The sequence below is a fragment of the Schistocerca serialis genome, unplaced genomic scaffold, assembly GCF_023864345.2.
Source record: "Schistocerca serialis cubense isolate TAMUIC-IGC-003099 unplaced genomic scaffold, iqSchSeri2.2 HiC_scaffold_1369, whole genome shotgun sequence".
Lineage (NCBI taxonomy): Eukaryota > Metazoa > Arthropoda > Insecta > Orthoptera > Acrididae > Schistocerca > Schistocerca serialis.
The window spans coordinates 167,714-185,883 of record NW_026047590.1 but is presented as its reverse complement, the minus strand read 5'-3'; the positions used below and the strand labels follow the sequence as shown (position 1 = coordinate 185,883).

At 48.5% G+C, this 18,170-nt stretch overlaps 23 non-coding genes across 23 annotated transcripts; all 23 read left to right on the top strand.

The window, feature by feature from the left end:
- The first annotated feature begins 139 nt into the window (after positions 1-139).
- Trnat-ugu (transfer RNA threonine (anticodon UGU)) lies at positions 140-211 on the top strand. The gene has a single exon. It is a non-coding gene; the product is annotated as a tRNA-Thr (tRNA).
- A 246-nt stretch (positions 212-457) lies between these two features.
- Positions 458-529, top strand: Trnat-ugu (transfer RNA threonine (anticodon UGU)). Its single transcript has one exon. It is a non-coding gene; the product is annotated as a tRNA-Thr (tRNA).
- A 246-nt stretch (positions 530-775) lies between these two features.
- Trnat-ugu (transfer RNA threonine (anticodon UGU)) lies at positions 776-847 on the top strand. Its single transcript has one exon. It is a non-coding gene; the product is annotated as a tRNA-Thr (tRNA).
- A 246-nt stretch (positions 848-1,093) lies between these two features.
- Positions 1,094-1,165, top strand: Trnat-ugu (transfer RNA threonine (anticodon UGU)). The gene has a single exon. It is a non-coding gene; the product is annotated as a tRNA-Thr (tRNA).
- A 246-nt stretch (positions 1,166-1,411) lies between these two features.
- Positions 1,412-1,483, top strand: Trnat-ugu (transfer RNA threonine (anticodon UGU)). The gene has a single exon. It is a non-coding gene; the product is annotated as a tRNA-Thr (tRNA).
- Positions 1,484-1,729: 246 nt separating this feature from the next.
- On the top strand, positions 1,730-1,801 carry Trnat-ugu (transfer RNA threonine (anticodon UGU)). Its single transcript has one exon. It is a non-coding gene; the product is annotated as a tRNA-Thr (tRNA).
- Positions 1,802-2,047: 246 nt separating this feature from the next.
- On the top strand, positions 2,048-2,119 carry Trnat-ugu (transfer RNA threonine (anticodon UGU)). Its single transcript has one exon. It is a non-coding gene; the product is annotated as a tRNA-Thr (tRNA).
- Positions 2,120-2,365: 246 nt separating this feature from the next.
- On the top strand, positions 2,366-2,437 carry Trnat-ugu (transfer RNA threonine (anticodon UGU)). The gene has a single exon. It is a non-coding gene; the product is annotated as a tRNA-Thr (tRNA).
- Positions 2,438-2,683: 246 nt separating this feature from the next.
- Positions 2,684-2,755, top strand: Trnat-ugu (transfer RNA threonine (anticodon UGU)). The gene has a single exon. It is a non-coding gene; the product is annotated as a tRNA-Thr (tRNA).
- Positions 2,756-3,001: 246 nt separating this feature from the next.
- Trnat-ugu (transfer RNA threonine (anticodon UGU)) lies at positions 3,002-3,073 on the top strand. The gene has a single exon. It is a non-coding gene; the product is annotated as a tRNA-Thr (tRNA).
- Positions 3,074-3,319: 246 nt separating this feature from the next.
- On the top strand, positions 3,320-3,391 carry Trnat-ugu (transfer RNA threonine (anticodon UGU)). Its single transcript has one exon. It is a non-coding gene; the product is annotated as a tRNA-Thr (tRNA).
- A 239-nt stretch (positions 3,392-3,630) lies between these two features.
- On the top strand, positions 3,631-3,702 carry Trnat-ugu (transfer RNA threonine (anticodon UGU)). The gene has a single exon. It is a non-coding gene; the product is annotated as a tRNA-Thr (tRNA).
- Positions 3,703-9,612: 5,910 nt separating this feature from the next.
- Positions 9,613-9,684, top strand: Trnat-ugu (transfer RNA threonine (anticodon UGU)). The gene has a single exon. It is a non-coding gene; the product is annotated as a tRNA-Thr (tRNA).
- Positions 9,685-9,930: 246 nt separating this feature from the next.
- On the top strand, positions 9,931-10,002 carry Trnat-ugu (transfer RNA threonine (anticodon UGU)). Its single transcript has one exon. It is a non-coding gene; the product is annotated as a tRNA-Thr (tRNA).
- Positions 10,003-10,248: 246 nt separating this feature from the next.
- On the top strand, positions 10,249-10,320 carry Trnat-ugu (transfer RNA threonine (anticodon UGU)). The gene has a single exon. It is a non-coding gene; the product is annotated as a tRNA-Thr (tRNA).
- Positions 10,321-10,566: 246 nt separating this feature from the next.
- Positions 10,567-10,638, top strand: Trnat-ugu (transfer RNA threonine (anticodon UGU)). The gene has a single exon. It is a non-coding gene; the product is annotated as a tRNA-Thr (tRNA).
- Positions 10,639-10,884: 246 nt separating this feature from the next.
- Trnat-ugu (transfer RNA threonine (anticodon UGU)) lies at positions 10,885-10,956 on the top strand. Its single transcript has one exon. It is a non-coding gene; the product is annotated as a tRNA-Thr (tRNA).
- A 246-nt stretch (positions 10,957-11,202) lies between these two features.
- Positions 11,203-11,274, top strand: Trnat-ugu (transfer RNA threonine (anticodon UGU)). Its single transcript has one exon. It is a non-coding gene; the product is annotated as a tRNA-Thr (tRNA).
- Positions 11,275-11,529: 255 nt separating this feature from the next.
- Positions 11,530-11,601, top strand: Trnat-ugu (transfer RNA threonine (anticodon UGU)). Its single transcript has one exon. It is a non-coding gene; the product is annotated as a tRNA-Thr (tRNA).
- Positions 11,602-11,847: 246 nt separating this feature from the next.
- Positions 11,848-11,919, top strand: Trnat-ugu (transfer RNA threonine (anticodon UGU)). Its single transcript has one exon. It is a non-coding gene; the product is annotated as a tRNA-Thr (tRNA).
- A 246-nt stretch (positions 11,920-12,165) lies between these two features.
- On the top strand, positions 12,166-12,237 carry Trnat-ugu (transfer RNA threonine (anticodon UGU)). The gene has a single exon. It is a non-coding gene; the product is annotated as a tRNA-Thr (tRNA).
- A 246-nt stretch (positions 12,238-12,483) lies between these two features.
- On the top strand, positions 12,484-12,555 carry Trnat-ugu (transfer RNA threonine (anticodon UGU)). The gene has a single exon. It is a non-coding gene; the product is annotated as a tRNA-Thr (tRNA).
- Positions 12,556-12,801: 246 nt separating this feature from the next.
- Positions 12,802-12,873, top strand: Trnat-ugu (transfer RNA threonine (anticodon UGU)). Its single transcript has one exon. It is a non-coding gene; the product is annotated as a tRNA-Thr (tRNA).
- The last annotated feature ends 5,297 nt before the right edge of the window (positions 12,874-18,170 follow it).

Here is an 18,170-nt window from a genome sequence, read left to right as displayed (position 1 = left end):
AGCACCCGTCACTCATCGCTGTGGACCTCAGTGGTAGCGAATTGTTGTGGCAGAGTAAATCTTTGTACGCATTTTCTGGACTCTGAAATGTATTTTTCTCGAGGGCTGTGACGATCGCAAAGAGGTGTAAGCTGTAACAGCCTCCTTAGCTCAGGGGCAGAGCACTGGTCTTGTAAACCAGGGGCCGTGAGTTCGATTCTCACAGGGGGCAGCACAATTTTAAATGGGCCAATGTACTGCTGTGAACCGAAAATTTCAAAATAGCGTGTCTCTTCGGGCCTGAGCCAAGATCATAGATGACGATAGACGAAAGACGGTAGCACCCGTCACTCATCGCTGTGGACCTCAGTGGTAGCGAATTGTTGTGGCAGAGTAAATCTTTGTACGCATTTTCTGGACTCTGAAATGTATTTTTCTCGAGGGCTGTGACGATCGCAAAGAGGTGTAAGCTGTATCAGCCTCCTTAGCTCAGGGGCAGAGCACTGGTCTTGTAAACCAGGGGCCGTGAGTTCGATTCTCACAGGGGGCAGCACAATTTTAAATGGGCCAATGTACTGCTGTGAACCGAAAATTTCAAAATAGCGTGTCTCTTCGGGCCTGAGCCAAGATCACAGATGACGATAGACGAAAGACGGCAGCACCCGTCACTCATCGCTGTGGACCTCAGTGGTAGCGAATTGTTGTGGCAGAGTAAATCTTTGTACGCATTTTCTGGACTCTGAAATGTATTTTTCTCGAGGGCTGTGACGATCGCAAAGAGGTGTAAGCTGTAACAGCCTCCTTAGCTCAGGGGCAGAGCACTGGTCTTGTAAACCAGGGGCCGTGAGTTCGATTGTCACAGGGGGCAGCACAATTTTAAATGGGCCAATGTACTGCTGTGAACCGAAAATTTCAAAATAGCGTGTCTCTTCGGGCCTGAGCCAAGATCACAGATGACGATAGACGAAAGACGGCAGCACCCGTCACTCATCGCTGTGGACCTCAGTGGTAGCGAATTGTTGTGGCAGAGTAAATCTTTGTACGCATTTTCTGGACTCTGAAATGTATTTTTCTCGAGGGCTGTGACGATCGCAAAGAGGTGAAAGCTGTAACAGCCTCCTTAGCTCAGGGGCAGAGCACTGGTCTTGTAAACCAGGGGCCGTGAGTTCGATTCTCACAGGGGGCAGCACAATTTTAAATGGGCCAATGTACTGCTGTGAACCGAAAATTTCAAAATAGCGTGTCTCTTCAGGCCTGAGCCAAGATCACAGATGACGATAGACGAAAGACGGCAGCACCCGTCACTCATCGCTGTGGACCTCAGTGGTAGCGAATTGTTGTGGCAGAGTAAATCTTTGTACGCATTTTCTGGACTCTGAAATGTATTTTTCTCGAGGGCTGTGACGATCGCAAAGAGGTGTAAGCTGTAACAGCCTCCTTAGCTCAGGGGCAGAGCACTGGTCTTGTAAACCAGGGGCCGTGAGTTCGATTCTCACAGGGGGCAGCACAATTTTAAATGGGCCAATGTACTGCTGTGAACCGAAAATTTCAAAATAGCGTGTCTCTTCGGGCCTGAGCCAAGATCACAGATGACGATAGACGAAAGACGGCAGCACCCGTCACTCATCGCTGTGGACCTCAGTGGTAGCGAATTGTTGTGGCAGAGTAAATCTTTGTACGCATTTTCTGGACTCTGAAATGTATTTTTCTCGAGGGCTGTGACGATCGCAAAGAGGTGTAAGCTGTATCAGCCTCCTTAGCTCAGGGGCAGAGCACTGGTCTTGTAAACCAGGGGCCGTGAGTTCGATTCTCACAGGGGGCAGCACAATTTTAAATGGGCCAATGTACTGCTGTGAACCGAAAATTTCAAAATAGCGTGTCTCTTCGGGCCTGAGCCAAGATCACAGATGACGATAGACGAAAGACGGCAGCACCCGTCACTCATCGCTGTGGACCTCAGTGGTAGCGAATTGTTGTGGCAGAGTAAATCTTTGTACGCATTTTCTGGACTCTGAAATGTATTTTTCTCGAGGGCTGTGACGATCGCAAAGAGGTGTAAGCTGTAACAGCCTTCTTAGCTCAGGGGCAGAGCACTGGTCTTGTAAACCAGGGGCCGTGAGTTCGATTCTCACAGGGGGCAGCACAATTTTAAATGGGCCAATGTACTGCTGTGAACCGAAAATTTCAAAATAGCGTGTCTCTTCGGGCCTGAGCCAAGATCACAGATGACGATAGACGAAAGACGGCAGCACCCGTCACTCATCGCTGTGGACCTCAGTGGTAGCGAATTGTTGTGGCAGAGTAAATCTTTGTACGCATTTTCTGGACTCTGAAATGTATTTTTCTCGAGGGCTGTGACGATCGCAAAGAGGTGTAAGCTGTAACAGCCTCCTTAGCTCAGGGGCAGAGCACTGGTCTTGTAAACCAGGGGCCGTGAGTTCGATTCTCACAGGGGGCAGCACAATTTTAAATGGGCCAATGTACTGCTGTGAACCGAAAATTTCAAAATAGCGTGTCTCTTCGGGCCTGAGCCAAGATCACAGATGACGATAGACGAAAGACGGCAGCACCCGTCACTCATCGCTGTGGACCTCAGTGGTAGCGAATTGTTGTGGCAGAGTAAATCTTTGTACGCATTTTCTGGACTCTGAAATGTATTTTTCTCGAGGGCTGTGACGATCGCAAAGAGGTGTAAGCTGTAACAGCCTCCTTAGCTCAGGAGCAGAGCACTGGTCTTGTAAACCAGGGGCCGTGAGTTCGATTCTCACAGGGGGCAGCACAATTTTAAATGGGCCAATGTACTGCTGTGAACCGAAAATTTCAAAATAGCGTGTCTCTTCGGGCCTGAGCCAAGATCACAGATGACGATAGACGAAAGACGGCAGCACCCGTCACTCATCGCTGTGGACCTCAGTGGTAGCGAATTGTTGTGGCAGAGTAAATCTTTGTACGCATTTTCTGGACTCTGAAATGTATTTTTCTCGAGGGCTGTGACGATCGCAAAGAGGTGTAAGCTGTAACAGCCTCCTTAGCTCAGGGGCAGAGCACTGGTCTTGTAAACCAGGGGCCGTGAGTTCGATTCTCACAGGGGGCAGCACAATTTTAAATGGGCCAATGTACTGCTGTGAACCGAAAATTTCAAAATAGCGTGTCTCTTCGGGCCTGAGCCAAGATCACAGATGACGATAGACGAAAGACGGCAGCACCCGTCACTCATCGCTGTGGACCTCAGTGGTAGCGAATTGTTGTGGCAGAGTAAATCTTTGTACGCATTTTCTGGACTCTGAAATGTATTTTTCTCGAGGGCTGTGACGATCGCAAAGAGGTGTAGGCTGTAACAGCCTCCTTAGCTCAGGGGCAGAGCGCTGGTCTTGTAAACCAGGGGCCGTGAGTTCGATTCTCACAGGGGGCAGCACAATTTTAAATGGGCCAATGTACTGCTGTGAACCGAAAATTTCAAAATAGCGTGTCTCTTCGGGCCTGAGCCAAGATCACAGATGACGAAAGACGGCAGCACCCGTCACTCATCGCTGTGGACCTCAGTGGTAGCGAATTGTTGTGGCAGAGTAAATCTTTGTACGCATTTTCTGGACTCTGAAATGTATTTTTCTCGAGGGCTGTGACGATCGCAAAGAGGTGTAAGCTGTAACAGCCTCCTTAGCTCAGGGGCAGAGCACTGGTCTTGTAAACCAGGGGCCGTGAGTTCGATTCTCACAGGGGGCAGCACAATTTTAAATGGGCCAATGTACTGCTGTGAACCGAAAATTTCAAAATAGCGTGTCTCTTCGGGCCTGAGCCAAGATCACAGATGACGATAGACGAAAGACGGCAGCACCCGTCACTCATCGCTGTGGACCTCAGTGGTAGCGAATTGTTGTGGCAGAGTAAATCTTTGTACGCATTTTCTGGACTCTGAAATGTATTTTTCTCGAGGGCTGTGACGATCGCAAAGAGGTGTAAGCTGTAACAGCCTCCTTAGCTCAGGGATAGTTCCGCTTCAGACGGCGTGCTGTGAGGACGTGTTAGCGCTCCGCTTAGCTGCTGTGTTTCGAAGTCGCGACTAGCTCTTGTTACTCTTCGTTCCGTGTGTGTTAGTGTTTTGTGTGTTTGTACTTGTGTTTTCGACGTCAATTTTGTTTCTGTCTTGAAAGCGGTTTTGGCCGCTGTTTATCTGCTGCAATGTCTACCATGTTTCCCAGGAAGCTTACTGTGCGCTTTGGTTTTGACAAGGCTACCCGATATGTACCACCCAGTTCACTGTAAATTCACGACTGGATTGTTGATGTTGTTGGCCTCACATCTGATCAGATACATACGGCTTACTATGATCTGGAACAATACTGTTTTTATGTCAAGCTGCTCTCGCCTTTGTGCTGGAACGGATATTAAACAAATTTGATGGGGAAGCTGAATTCCGCCACCGTGACAATTCGGTGAGTAAGGTCACAGTTTGTAATGCTGATGTTGATTACAAGCATGTGCGTGTTTTTAACTTGCCCCCCGAGGTTGACAACTGTTATTTAAAAGACGTTCTTTCTAAGTATGGTGAAATTAAGCAAATTAGGAATGAACGGTGGTCCAGCCAACACCGGTTGCAATGCTTTAGCGGTGTGCGTTCGGTCGACATGCAAGTCAAGTATAATATTCCCTCTCATGTTCAAGTTTGCGGATATAAGGCTCATGTTATGTACAGTGGACAGACTTTGACCTGTCATGTCTGTAATGAGAGTGGACATATGAGGCAGGATTGTCCGAAACGGGTCTTTGTTTTGCAAACCCACTTACAGCAGCGCAAAAGGTTGACTCTGGCCGACCTTGTGAAGGAAAATTCTGTGACAGATGGGTCCAGTTCCCCCATCCTGGACAAAGATGAAGATAGGGCGCAGCATCGTGCTGCTGACTTTCCACCGCTAGCGCGGAAGGAGACTTCAGACTCTTCTGTTGTTCAAAGTGGTGTCGTTACTCACAAGAGACGACGCACTTACGATGGCGGTAGTGCAGACGACGATGACATTAATGTGGCTAGGTCATCTGTCGATGGCACATCGCCGCCGATGTTTGAGGTTCCGGGCTCCGAACATTCCCTGCTTTCGGATTGTGGCGCCAATTCACCGGTGCCAGTTGCTCAGTTGGATCCCTTACCCGTAAACGAACAGGCCGCGGTAGCTTCAATACCACGCCTGTCACCTGAGGCATGTCAACCGATGCAGACCGACCGACCGACCGATGTTGACACCGTTTGTAAACAGGACGGGGAAGTGCGTGGGCGTAAACAGCCGGCTACGTCACCGCCTCAGCCCGACAACAAACAAACGGAAGGTTCCACCGTTGATCAACACTCAGCTATCGAAAGAGCATGTGGAAGAGATAGGTCGCCGGAAGTAGTTTTGCAGTCTGAGCAATCACCGTGTGCAGTGGAGGCGGCGCTGGCACCTGACGTCAGCTCCGATCCTCCTACCCCGCCTTCCGCTGCGAATTTCTCAACGGGAGGTTGGCGCCGACACTCGGTGAAACCCAATGTCAATGTTGTTCGCAGGAAGCCTAAAAAGAAAGGTTCCGGCGCCGATGCTGACGCACCTTCGAAGTCAGATTCTCACGAAGGTTCTGGCGTGGAATGATGGCCTGACAGGTGATTAGACATCTCCGTGCTTCATGTTGCAATCCTACACGCTTTCCACTCTCAATATTAACAGGATCCATTCGGATTTAAAACTCGCTGCTCTCAAACAGTTTCTCTACGAATCAGCGACTGACATCGCATTTCTTCAGGAGGTTGTATCGCCCCACCTCGACTTTACCGGATTTGTATGTTTTTCCAATATTTCACCGGAAGCGCACGTCGGTACTGCCATTTTAGTTCGGGAAGGCATTCCCGTTCAAAACGTTGATACGTTAGAGTCGGGGAGAGGGATTGGGCTTACCATCGCAGGGGTCACTTTTGTCAATTTATATGCACCCTCTGGTAGTAGTCACCGGGCAGCACGAGCCGCGTTTTTCAAAGACGATATCATTTACCTCTTGCGGCGAAATCCCTCACCACTGATACTCGGTGGTGACTTTAATTGTGTTCTGGGCCGCAAAGATCAGACTCCTAATTTTAATTATTCTGGTGAGTTGCGACGCCTTGTTGCTGATCTCAAACTGCACGATGTGTGGGAGGTACGATACCCCACGCTGGTGAAGTTTACTCATACCGTTGCCAACTCTTCTAGCAGAATCGACAGAATTTATGTCTCGGATGATTTAAAAAGCAACGTAACGCACGCTGAAACTGTTCCCGTCATTTTCTCCGACCATAGTGCGTTGTTAACATTTCTCAATCTGCCACAACAACCTGCTCGCCGAGTACGAAACCAGTGGCATCTAAATGTTTCTTTATTGTCGGACGCAGAATTAGACGACGAAATAACTGCTGCATGGGTGCTGTGTCTCCGTTCACTTCACAACTTTCGAAGTGTGATTGAATGGTGGACCCGACGGGCGAAGCCAAAGATCAGGAGTGTTTTAATATCCTTTAGTATCCGCAGGGCTAGGGAACGGAAAGCCACCGTCGAGTTTTATTACAGTGTGTTACGGGATCTTTATGATCAGGCGGGAGCCGTGACGACACGCCTGAAAGATATCAAACTGATAAAAGCCAAATTACTGCGCTTGAAACGTGAAGAACTGGAGGGCCTTAAGGTACGGTCCAAAGCGAAATCCGTCATTGCAGATGAGACTACTGCCTTGTATCATCTTATTCGTGACAGCAAAACTAGACGAGGCACTTTCATAGACGAACTTCAACTCGAGGATGGTACGAAACTCAGCACGCAGCAGGGAATACTCCAGGAAATCTCCGCTTACTATTCAAACATGTATGCACCGGGGGACACAAATGTGGACGATTATGACGAACTTTTTGGCTCTCATACTCCACAACTTACGGGAGATGACAATGACGCTCTTTCTTCGACTGTCGAAAATGATGATGTTTACGCCGTCATCTGCAATTCTGCCGTTAACAAATCACCAGGACCTGACGGCCTACCCGTTGAATTCTATAAAAGGTTTTGGCCTTTAATAGGAGACAAGTTCACCCACCTAATCAATGAAGTCTTACGGGGAACACCGGTGCCAGCAGAATTTAAACAATGCAAAATTGTACTTCTCCCGAAGAATAAGGGTTGCAAACGTTTAACCAACCTCCGACCGATTTCACTTTTGAACTCCGATTATAAACTTCTAGCTCGAGTACTCCATCACCGCATTATGCCGCTCACCGCTAAAATCATTTGCCCCCAACAGACCTGCGCCTTTAAGAAGACCATCTTACAAACTGCTGCTTTATACCGGGACGTCGTTGCCCTGACTCACGCATGCAATATTAAATGTGGACTGCTTTTTGTCGATTTCCACAAAGCGTTTGATAGGGTCGATCATCCGTATCTGATAGAGACGTTGCGCCGGATGGGGTTTCTCGACACCTCCATAGCCGTCATCCAGAACGTGGCGATGGGAATCACAGCACAACTCTCTGTTAATTGCCAGTTGACGAAGCGCATCGGAATACAACGTGGCGTCCCCCAAGGCAGTCCCTTGTCAATGCTGCTTTTTGTTCTTTCTCTAGAACCCTTTTTACGACAGCTACGATGTCGACTCACCGGAATTACAGTTTCAGGAATGAAAACTGTGGTGGGCGCATACGCGGATGATGTTGGCGTCATCATCAGAAATCAGGCGGATGTGTCACAACTTGAGTTGGCGCTCGCGACCTATTGTTCGGCATCCGGTGCGAGGCAGAACGTTCAAAAAAGTAAATTTTTAAACCTCAAGGGGCTTGCCCAGTTGCGCATTGCGTGGACGACTAATGTCCATCAACATAAAGCTATTGGAATGGTCCTGACGACATCCATTTTCCGAATGATTTCGATAAATTGGCGCGAGGTTTCACGGACTATCCAGGGGGCACTGATTGCCAATCACTCCCGCTGCCTGGACCAATTTCAAAGGGTTCGTTTATTAAATACTTATATCTTGTCTAAGGCTTACTACACTGCACAAATTTTCCCTCTTCCCGCCATGATAGCGAAGGCCATTATGTCCCGCTTAGCAAATTTTTTGTGGCGTGGGGAATTATTTCGTGTCTCTGTCAAAACAGCAATTCTGGATCCTTGTAAAGGGGGCCTGGGTTTGACGGACATTAAATGTAAAGCAATGGCATTGTATGTCAACAGAACATTAACTATCATGTCCCACTCCCCGGAATGCCTCACGGCAAAGTTGTACACTATAGTCCGGCCACAAAGTATCGATCCACCCGTCAATCTTCAGCACATCAGTTTTAAACTTAAACATGTAAGGGACTTTTATCTTGAACGCAGCTACATCAGCAAAGAACTTTTACGGTCGCCGACAGTCACGGCGAAGGCGATTTTCGCAGAACGGAAACGGCTGCACAGCAACAATGTCATTGAATCCAAGTTCCCTGGTTTCGCATGGGACGTCGTCTGGAAAAATATTAGTAGTACGGTTCTTTCGAGTGATGCACGGACAGCGTGGTACAAAGTTATCAATAATCTCATCTGTACTAATGAACGTCTGTTTGGAATAGGGTTAAGTGACACCAACCTCTGTGGCAAATGTCACCTTGTCGACACTGTGTGTCATCGATATACGTGTGGCGGCCATATTTACAACTGGCAGTGGACCAGAGAGAAACTTGCCCTAATCACCAGGACTTCTGCGCACACTTTCACTCCTCAGCATTTGTACCGCCCCGCTGAACGCTACTTCCCTCAGACGAGAAACAATGCAGTGATGTGGCTCATGGGGAAGTTCACCAGTTACATTTTTAACAACGTTGGAGGCGACAATCGACTTGAATTTTTAATGTACATGGAAACCGAATTTGACAAGGTGCTCAAGTACCCGGCTCATAAGAAGACATTTGGTAATATGCTCCACATTGCTTTCGAAAGAGTGGGAATAGGCTAGTGACCACTGGTTGTCTTTCTTGGTGACACGGGAGGGGTTTGGAGCGCGAAGCAATGGCAGTGCCGCGAAGAGGCCCCACTGCTTTTGCGGCGCATCACTGACCCCGACCTACATCACCAGGCGCCCGAGGGAAAGGCTCCACTACCGACGTTTGCCGCCAGCTTTCTATTTAACAACAATGAAAATGCAATTTAACAAAAAAAAAAAAAAAAAAAAAAAGTGGCTAGGATACCTGGCTTTCACCCAGGAGGCCCGTGTTCGATTCCCGGTAAAAAAAAAAAAAAAAAAAAACCAGAGGTCCGTGGATCGAAACCACGAATAATTAAAAAAGAAAAAAAAAACAAAAAAAAAAAAAAAAAAGGGGCAGAGCACTGGTCTTGTAAACCAGGGGCCGTGAGTTCGATTCTCACAGGGGGCAGCACAATTTTAAATGGGCCAATGTACTGCTGTGAACCGAAAATTTCAAAATAGCGTGTCTCTTCGGGCCTGAGCCAAGATCACAGATGACGAAAGACGGCAGCACCCGTCACTCATCGCTGTGGACCTCAGTGGTAGCGAATTGTTGTGGCAGAGTAAATCTTTGTACGCATTTTCTGGACTCTGAAATGTATTTTTCTCGAGGGCTGTGACGATCGCAAAGAGGTGTAAGCTGTAACAGCCTCCTTAGCTCAGGGGCAGAGCACTGGTCTTGTAAACCAGGGGCCGTGAGTTCGATTCTCACAGGGGGCAGCACAATTTTAAATGGGCCAATGTACTGCTGTGAACCGAAAATTTCAAAATAGCGTGTCTCTTCGGGCCTGAGCCAAGATCACAGATGACGATAGACGAAAGACGGCAGCACCCGTCACTCATCGCTGTGGACCTCAGTGGTAGCGAATTGTTGTGGCAGAGTAAATCTTTGTACGCATTTTCTGGACTCTGAAATGTATTTTTCTCGAGGGCTGTGACGATCGCAAAGAGGTGTAAGCTGTAACAGCCTCCTTAGCTCAGGGGCAGAGCACTGGTCTTGTAAACCAGGGGCCGTGAGTTCGATTCTCACAGGGGGCAGCACAATTTTAAATGGGCCAATGTACTGCTGTGAACCGAAAATTTCAAAATAGCGTGTCTCTTCGGGCCTGAGCCAAGATCACAGATGACGATAGACGAATGACGGCAGCACCCGTCACTCATCGCTGTGGACCTCAGTGGTAGCGAATTGTTGTGGCAGAGTAAATCTTTGTACGCATTTTCTGGACTCTGAAATGTATTTTTCTCGAGGGCTGTGACGATCGCAAAGAGGTGTAAGCTGTAACAGCCTCCTTAGCTCAGGGGCAGAGCACTGGTATTGTAAACCAGGGGCCGTGAGTTCGATTCTCACAGGGGGCAGCACAATTTTAAATGGGCCAATGTACTGCTGTGAACCGAAAATTTCAAAATAGCGTGTCTCTTCGGGCCTGAGCCAAGATCACAGATGACGATAGACGAAAGACGGCAGCACCCGTCACTCATCGCTGTGGACCTCAGTGGTAGCGAATTGTTGTGGCAGAGTAAATCTTTGTACGCATTTTCTGGACTCTGAAATGTATTTTTCTCGAGGGCTGTGACGATCGCAAAGAGGTGTAAGCTGTAACAGCCTCCTTAGCTCAGGGGCAGAGCACTGGTCTTGTAAACCAGGGGCCGTGAGTTCGATTCTCACAGGGGGCAGCACAATTTTAAATGGGCCAATGTACTGCTGTGAACCGAAAATTTCAAAATAGCGTGTCTCTTCGGGCCTGAGCCAAGATCACAGATGACGATAGACGAATGACGGCAGCACCCGTCACTCATCGCTGTGGACCTCAGTGGTAGCGAATTGTTGTGGCAGAGTAAATCTTTGTACGCATTTTCTGGACTCTGAAATGTATTTTTCTCGAGGGCTGTGACGATCGCAAAGAGGTGTAAGCTGTAACAGCCTCCTTAGCTCAGGGGCAGAGCACTGGTCTTGTAAACCAGGGGCCGTGAGTTCGATTCTCACAGGGGGCAGCACAATTTTAAATGGGCCAATGTACTGCTGTGAACCGAAAATTTCAAAATAGCGTGTCTCTTCGGGCCTGAGCCAAGATCACAGATGACGATAGACGAAAGACGGCAGCACCCGTCACTCATCGCTGTGGACCTCAGTGGTAGCGAATTGTTGTGGCAGAGTAAATCTTTGTACGCATTTTCTGGACTCTGAAATGTATTTTTCTCGAGGGCTGTGACGATCGCAAAGAGGTGTAAGCTGTAACAGCCTCCTTAGCTCAGGGGCAGAGCACTGGTCTTGTAAACCAGGGGCCGTGAGTTCGATTCTCACAGGGGGCAGCACAATTTTAAATGGGCCAATGTACTGCTGTGAACCGAAAATTTCAAAATAGCGTGTCTCTTCGGGCCTGAGCCAAGATCACAGATGACGATAGACGAAAGGCGGCAGCACCCGTCACTCATCGCTGTGGACCTCAGTGGTAGCGAATTGTTGTGGCAGAGTAAATCTTTGTACGCATTTTCTGGACTCTGAAATGTATTTTTCGTATTTTTCTCGAGGGCTGTGACGATCGCAAAGAGGTGTAAGCTGTAACAGCCTCCTTAGCTCAGGGGCAGAGCGCTGGTCTTGTAAACCAGGGGCCGTGAGTTCGATTCTCACAGGGGGCAGCACAATTTTAAATGGGCCAATGTACTGCTGTGAACCGAAAATTTCAAAATAGCGTGTCTCTTCGGGCCTGAGCCAAGATCACAGATGACGATAGACGAAAGACGGCAGCACCCGTCACTCATCGCTGTGGACCTCAGTGGTAGCGAATTGTTGTGGCAGAGTAAATCTTTGTACGCATTTTCTGGACTCTGAAATGTATTTTTCTCGAGGGCTGTGACGATCGCAAAGAGGTGTAAGCTGTAACAGCCTCCTTAGCTCAGGGGCAGAGCACTGGTCTTGTAAACCAGGGGCCGTGAGTTCGATTCTCACAGGGGGCAGCACAATTTTAAATGGGCCAATGTACTGCTGTGAACCGAAAATTTCAAAATAGCGTGTCTCTTCGGGCCTGAGCCAAGATCACAGATGACGATAGACGAAAGACGGCAGCACCCGTCACTCATCGCTGTGGACCTCAGTGGTAGCGAATTGTTGTGGCAGAGTAAATCTTTGTACGCATTTTCTGGACTCTGAAATGTATTTTTCTCGAGGGCTGTGACGATCGCAAAGAGGTGTAAGCTGTAACAGCCTCCTTAGCTCAGGGGCAGAGCGCTGGTCTTGTAAACCAGGGGCCGTGAGTTCGATTCTCACAGGGGGCAGCACAATTTTAAATGGGCCAATGTACTGCTGTGAACCGAAAATTTCAAAATAGCGTGTCTCTTCGGGCCTGAGCCAAGATCACAGATGACGATAGACGAAAGACGGCAGCACCCGTCACTCATCGCTGTGGACCTCAGTGGTAGCGAATTGTTGTGGCAGAGTAAATCTTTGTACGCATTTTCTGGACTCTGAAATGTATTTTTCTCGAGGGCTGTGACGATCGCAAAGAGGTGTAAGCTGTAACAGCCTCCTTAGCTCAGGGGCAGAGCACTGGTCTTGTAAACCAGGGGCCGTGAGTTCGATTCTCACAGGGGGCAGCACAATTTTAAATGGGCCAATGTACTGCTGTGAACCGAAAATTTCAAAATAGCGTGTCTCTTCGGGCCTGAGCCAAGATCACAGATGACGATAGACGAAAGACGGCAGCACCCGTCACTCATCGCTGTGGACCTCAGTGGTAGCGAATTGTTGTGGCAGAGTAAATCTTTGTACGCATTTTCTGGACTCTGAAATGTATTTTTCTCGAGGGCTGTGACGATCGCAAAGAGGTGTAAGCTGTAACAGCCTCCTTAGCTCAGGGGCAGAGCACTGGTCTTGTAAACCAGGGGCCGTGAGTTCGATTCTCACAGGGGGCAGCACAATTTTAAATGGGCCAATGTACTGCTGTGAACCGAAAATTTCAAAATAGCGTGTCTCTTCGGGCCTGAGCCAAGATCACAGATGACGATAGACGAAAGACGGCAGCACCCGTCACTCATCGCTGTGGACCTCAGTGGTAGCGAATTGTTGTGGCAGAGTAAATCTTTGTACGCATTTTCTGGACTCTGAAATGTATTTTTCTCGAGGGCTGTGACGATCGCAAAGAGGTGTAAGCTGTAACAGCCTCCTTAGCTCAGGGGCAGTTGCGCTTGAGCCGCGACAGCGATCGGACGTGCCTAAACTTCCGTGCCGTCGTAGCGCCGCAAGCCGTGTTTTGATCGTTTCTTGTGACTGTGATTGTGCGTTTTCTCGTGGTATTTTGAGGTTTTGTCTCTTCTCGTCGTCTTGTTTATCTTACTAGCGGTTTTGGCCGCTTGTCGTTACAGTTATGGCTAAATCAGTTCCCCGAAAGAATACATTGTGTTTTGAGTTTGACAAGGCATCGCGTCGTGTGCAACCAAGCTCCCTGGAAATTCATGATTGGGTTGTGGATATAATTGGGATAACGTCCGACCAGGTTCACACAGCGTACTATGATATGGCGGATTACTGTTTCTTTGTCAAGTTTCTCACTCCGTTACAACTGGAGAAAATCTTGCAGAAAACTGGAGGAAAGGCGGAATTCCATCATCGAGACCAGTCGGTGAGTACCGTGATCATCACCAATGCTGATGTAGAATATAAGCAGGTTCGGGTATTCAATTTGCCACCAGAAGTTGACAATTACCTGTTAAAGGATGTTCTTGCTAAATACGGTGATATTCGGCAAATCAGAATGGAAAAATGGTCTAGCCAACACAAATTGCAATGCTACAGTGGGGTTCGTTCTGTTGATATGAGCATTAAAGCTAATATTCCCTCGAATATCGTGGTCTGTGGCTATAAAGCACATGTCGTTTATAGTGGGCAAGTAGAAACTTGTTATATTTGTAACGAGAGCGGTCATTTACGCAGTGATTGTCCTCGGCGTGTTTTCGTGCTTAAAAACTCCTTACAAAAACGCCAGAGGTTGACACTAGCTGATATTATGACCCAACATCAGAAGTTGGGGGAGACAACTTTGCATCCCAGTACGTCAGAGGCCGTTGAACCCGATCTTAGCAACGAGTCCTTCCCGCCTTTAGCACAAAAGAGCGAGAAGCCTCCACTTGCTGTCAGCACAGCGTTATCGGTCGGTAACAAACGACGCCGTACCTGTGACGGTAGTGGAACTGATGAAAAGTTGTCGGCCAACGACCAGATATCTGTCACGGACGCGAACCCTCCCTCGCAGGAAACCCTTGCCGTGGACAGCATAGGTGAGGGCTCCGACGCCGCTGCTTCCCCGGCGGCGTCGGTCAACAACGGTGTCGACCAGTGTTTACAGCTGACTGTTGTGACGCCGCCGGCCGGCCCGCCACTACACGACTTGGATGCACAACAAGTGGACGACCGTCCGATGTCGGCTCTACAGACACCCGACGAGGACGTTGGTCCGGAGACCGTTGTAAACACCAACCTGCCCGTCGCTGAACACAACCAACCTCAGAGGCCGGAAGACTGTTTACCATCAGACCGTGTGGATACAAACAAACACACCTTGCTTTCCGCCGCTGCGATTTCGCACGAGTTAGCTACAGTGGAGGAAGCCGGCACTCCGACTACCGATTTCAGTCATGATCCGCCCACCCCACCTTCTGCCATGGATCTCCCGACTGGTGGACGACGGAAAACTAAACCCAAACCAAATGTCTCCGCGGCCCGAAGAAAGACTCCGACCAAAGGAGCCGCGGAATCTGGACGCGAACCTGGCACTGTAAATTCGCAGTCTGACAGTGCGATGGACTGGGCCGCTAATGCAATGCAGCTTTCTTCCTCCTTCGATGGGCACGACCCAGGCATATAAATTTCTGTCTCTTAATATTAACAAGATCACGTCAGCTTTGAAAACAGCGTTGTTGCGACAGTTTATCTACGACTCTGAAGCCGATGTTGTCCTCCTACAGGAAGTGTCTATGTTAAGTCTCACCGTCCCTGGTTTTCATACGATAGCAGATGTAACGAAAGATACGAGCACAGGCACAGCCATTTTATTACGCGAGGGCATCCCTGTTCGAAGTATTGAAATACTCGAGTGTGGTAGAGGTATTGCATGTCAAATTTTTGACGTCACCATCGTGAACATCTACGCACCGTCTGGTTCAACTCGCAAAACCGACAGAGCCAAATTTTTCAAAGAAGACATCATCTATTTGTTGCGACGGAACCCATCACAATTCATCTTTAGTGGCGACTTCAATTGTGTCCTCAATCGAAAAGATCAGTCTCCGAACTTCAATTACTGTCGGGAATTGCATGATCTGGTACGTCATCTGCGACTGCAGGATGCATGGGAACTCAAGAACCCCACTAAGGTTAAATTTACGTACTTTACTTCGACGGCATGCAGCCGCCTTGATCGGTTGTACGTCACGGAGAATTCTGCCATCGTGTTCTCGACACAGATGTCATTCCAGCTAGCTTTTCAGACCATTGTGCCCTTTCCGTAACGATCAGTTTAGACAGACAACGGACTCACCGATTCCGGAATCAATGGAGCCTCAATGATTCTCTCCTGACGGATAATTACATACAAGATGTTATTCATGCGACGTGGACGGACTGTCTCAAGCGACGTTGTAAGTACGCTACCAATATCGCCTGGTGGAATGAGGTAGTCAAACGGAGGATGAGACAAACTCTGAAAAATTATGGCTGGCAACGAGCCCAGGATACCAAACGAACCATCGATTTTTACCAGACGGTATTGCGGGAGTTGTATACGCAAGTAACCGTAACGAATACGAACTTGGAAGGGATCAAGAAAATCAAGGCCAAACTACTCGCCATAAAGCGTACACAACTTGCGGGGCTGCAGACCAAAGCTCAAACTAAGTCGCTCCAGGAAGACGAAGTCACGTCCCTGTACCACCTTATCAAGCACCGTGCGAACCGCCAGAGAACGTTTATTGAGGAACTTGAGACCCCTGATGGGGTCCTCCTCACTCATCAGAGGGATATCCTTCGCGCCGTTGCCGAATATTTTACTCAACTGTACTCGCAATGTGCTACCCGTGGGACTGATGACACTGTGGCTTTCTGTACTCCACCTTCAGAAGTCACGCACGCCGATAACTGCGCGATATTGCAAGATTTTGATGCGGATGACGTCCTGGACCTGATCACTGGTTCCCCGTCACGAAAATCGCCCGGCCCTGATGGGCTGCCGAAAGAATTCTATGTGCGCTTCTGGCCTCTCATTGGACAAGCCTTTACAACAGTCCTCAACGAGGTGATGCGCGGGACTCCCTTGCCAGCAGACCTCAAGGAAGGCAGAATTGTCTTGGTACCCAAACGCAAACACCGGAAAGATCTTGATCATTATCGTCCGATAACTCTACTCAATTTCGATTATAACACTTATGCCAGAGCACTAAATAGCAGACTAACGGCGGTGGTGAAAAAGGTGGTCCAAAATCATCAATCCTGTTTCCCTGGTCGGTCCATTATGACACCCATCTCGGAATATAGAGACATTATTTCAATAGCATCGGTGACTAACGTGAACTGTGCACTCTTATTTGTTGACTTTTCTAAAGCTTTCGATCGTGTGAGTCATGATTATCTCATGCGTTTCCTGCAGCATTGTGGATTCAATGAAAGCGTTATTGCCGTCATACGACACCTGATAACTGGTATCACAACGAAGGTTAGCGTCAATGGACAGCTCACGCAGCCTATCGAGATTCAACGAGGGGTCCCGCAGGGGAGCCCCCTCTCCATGCTCTTGTTCGTGCTGGCGCTCGAACCATTCCTACGCTCCGTCGACGATAAACTGACCGGCCTGACCACGACCGGTCCTTCTTTTGTGGTTCGCACTTACGCCGATGATGTCGGGGTTTTAATACGGGCCGAAGAAGAAATACCCATCCGTAAGTCCGAAATTGATGACTACTGCCGTGTCTCTGGAGCACGAATCAACACCGATAAATGCAGATTCGTCAAAATCCGTGGATTGGCAAACGTAACCGTCCCGTGGGCACAAACTGCGGAAACCCACACAACCTTAGGTATGATTGTCGATCGATGCCCACTGAAAATGTGTGCCAAAAATTGGCGGCGGATCGCCGATTCCATGCACGTCGCTATTCGCGAAAACAACTGGCGGTCTATCAACCTGCTTCAACGAATTCGTCTCCTCGACACTTACATTTTCAGTAAAGCCTACTACATGGCCCAAATTTTTCCGATTCCAAAGTTACAGGCGAAGCGACTTATGAAAATCTCCAACTATTTTCTCTGGAAAGGGAACATTTTTAAATCGAAATATACCACATTGACCTTGCCACGGAAGGCTGGAGGACTCAATTTACCAGACATCGACAGAAAGTGTACGGCCTTGTACATCAAACGCATTACCATGTTGTTGAGGAAGGAACCGCTCAGTGTAACTCATTGGCTCTTCCACATTTTACGTCCTATAGATCTCCGTCCACCCACTGCTGTAGGACACATCAATTTTCAACTAAGACATGTCCGGTACTATTATCTCGAAGTAAGTTACATCGGGGGCGCCGTTCTTCACAGATCGGATTTATCGACAAAAGTTCTGCTCGACAGATGGCATCGAACTATGATACACCACCCCATGGAAATCAAACACCCCAGTGTCCAATGGAATGTAGTCTGGCACAACATCAGTTTATCCATCCATACTTCCGTTGTGGCATCCACGTGGTATCAGGTTGTTAATGGTGTTATCCCCACAAATGAACGGTTGCACCGCATAGGCTTACAAGACAGTGATCGATGTGCGCGTTGTGGCCTGGTCGACACCTTACGCCACAGATTTACATGCGGTGGCCATCTGCTTAACTGGAAATGGGTGCAACAACGTTTGGGTCTCTTAACTCGCAGCAGTGCAGCCAGTCACTCCACCAATTTCCTCCTCTGGCCAGACACCACATATTATCCTGCGACCAAGAACAACACTGTGATGTGGCTACTGGGACACTATGTGACATATGTTATTTGCCACAATGGAGACGACGATCTCGTAAGTTTTGAAACTTACATGCGAACAGCACAGTGGCAAATGACACGGTTCACCACAGTAAAAAAAACATTTTGGAAACATGATCGCCATTATTTTTGAAAAGCAAGGTGTCGGATAACACCTCCTCACTCTTCATTGGCCCCGTTCCTCGTCAACGAC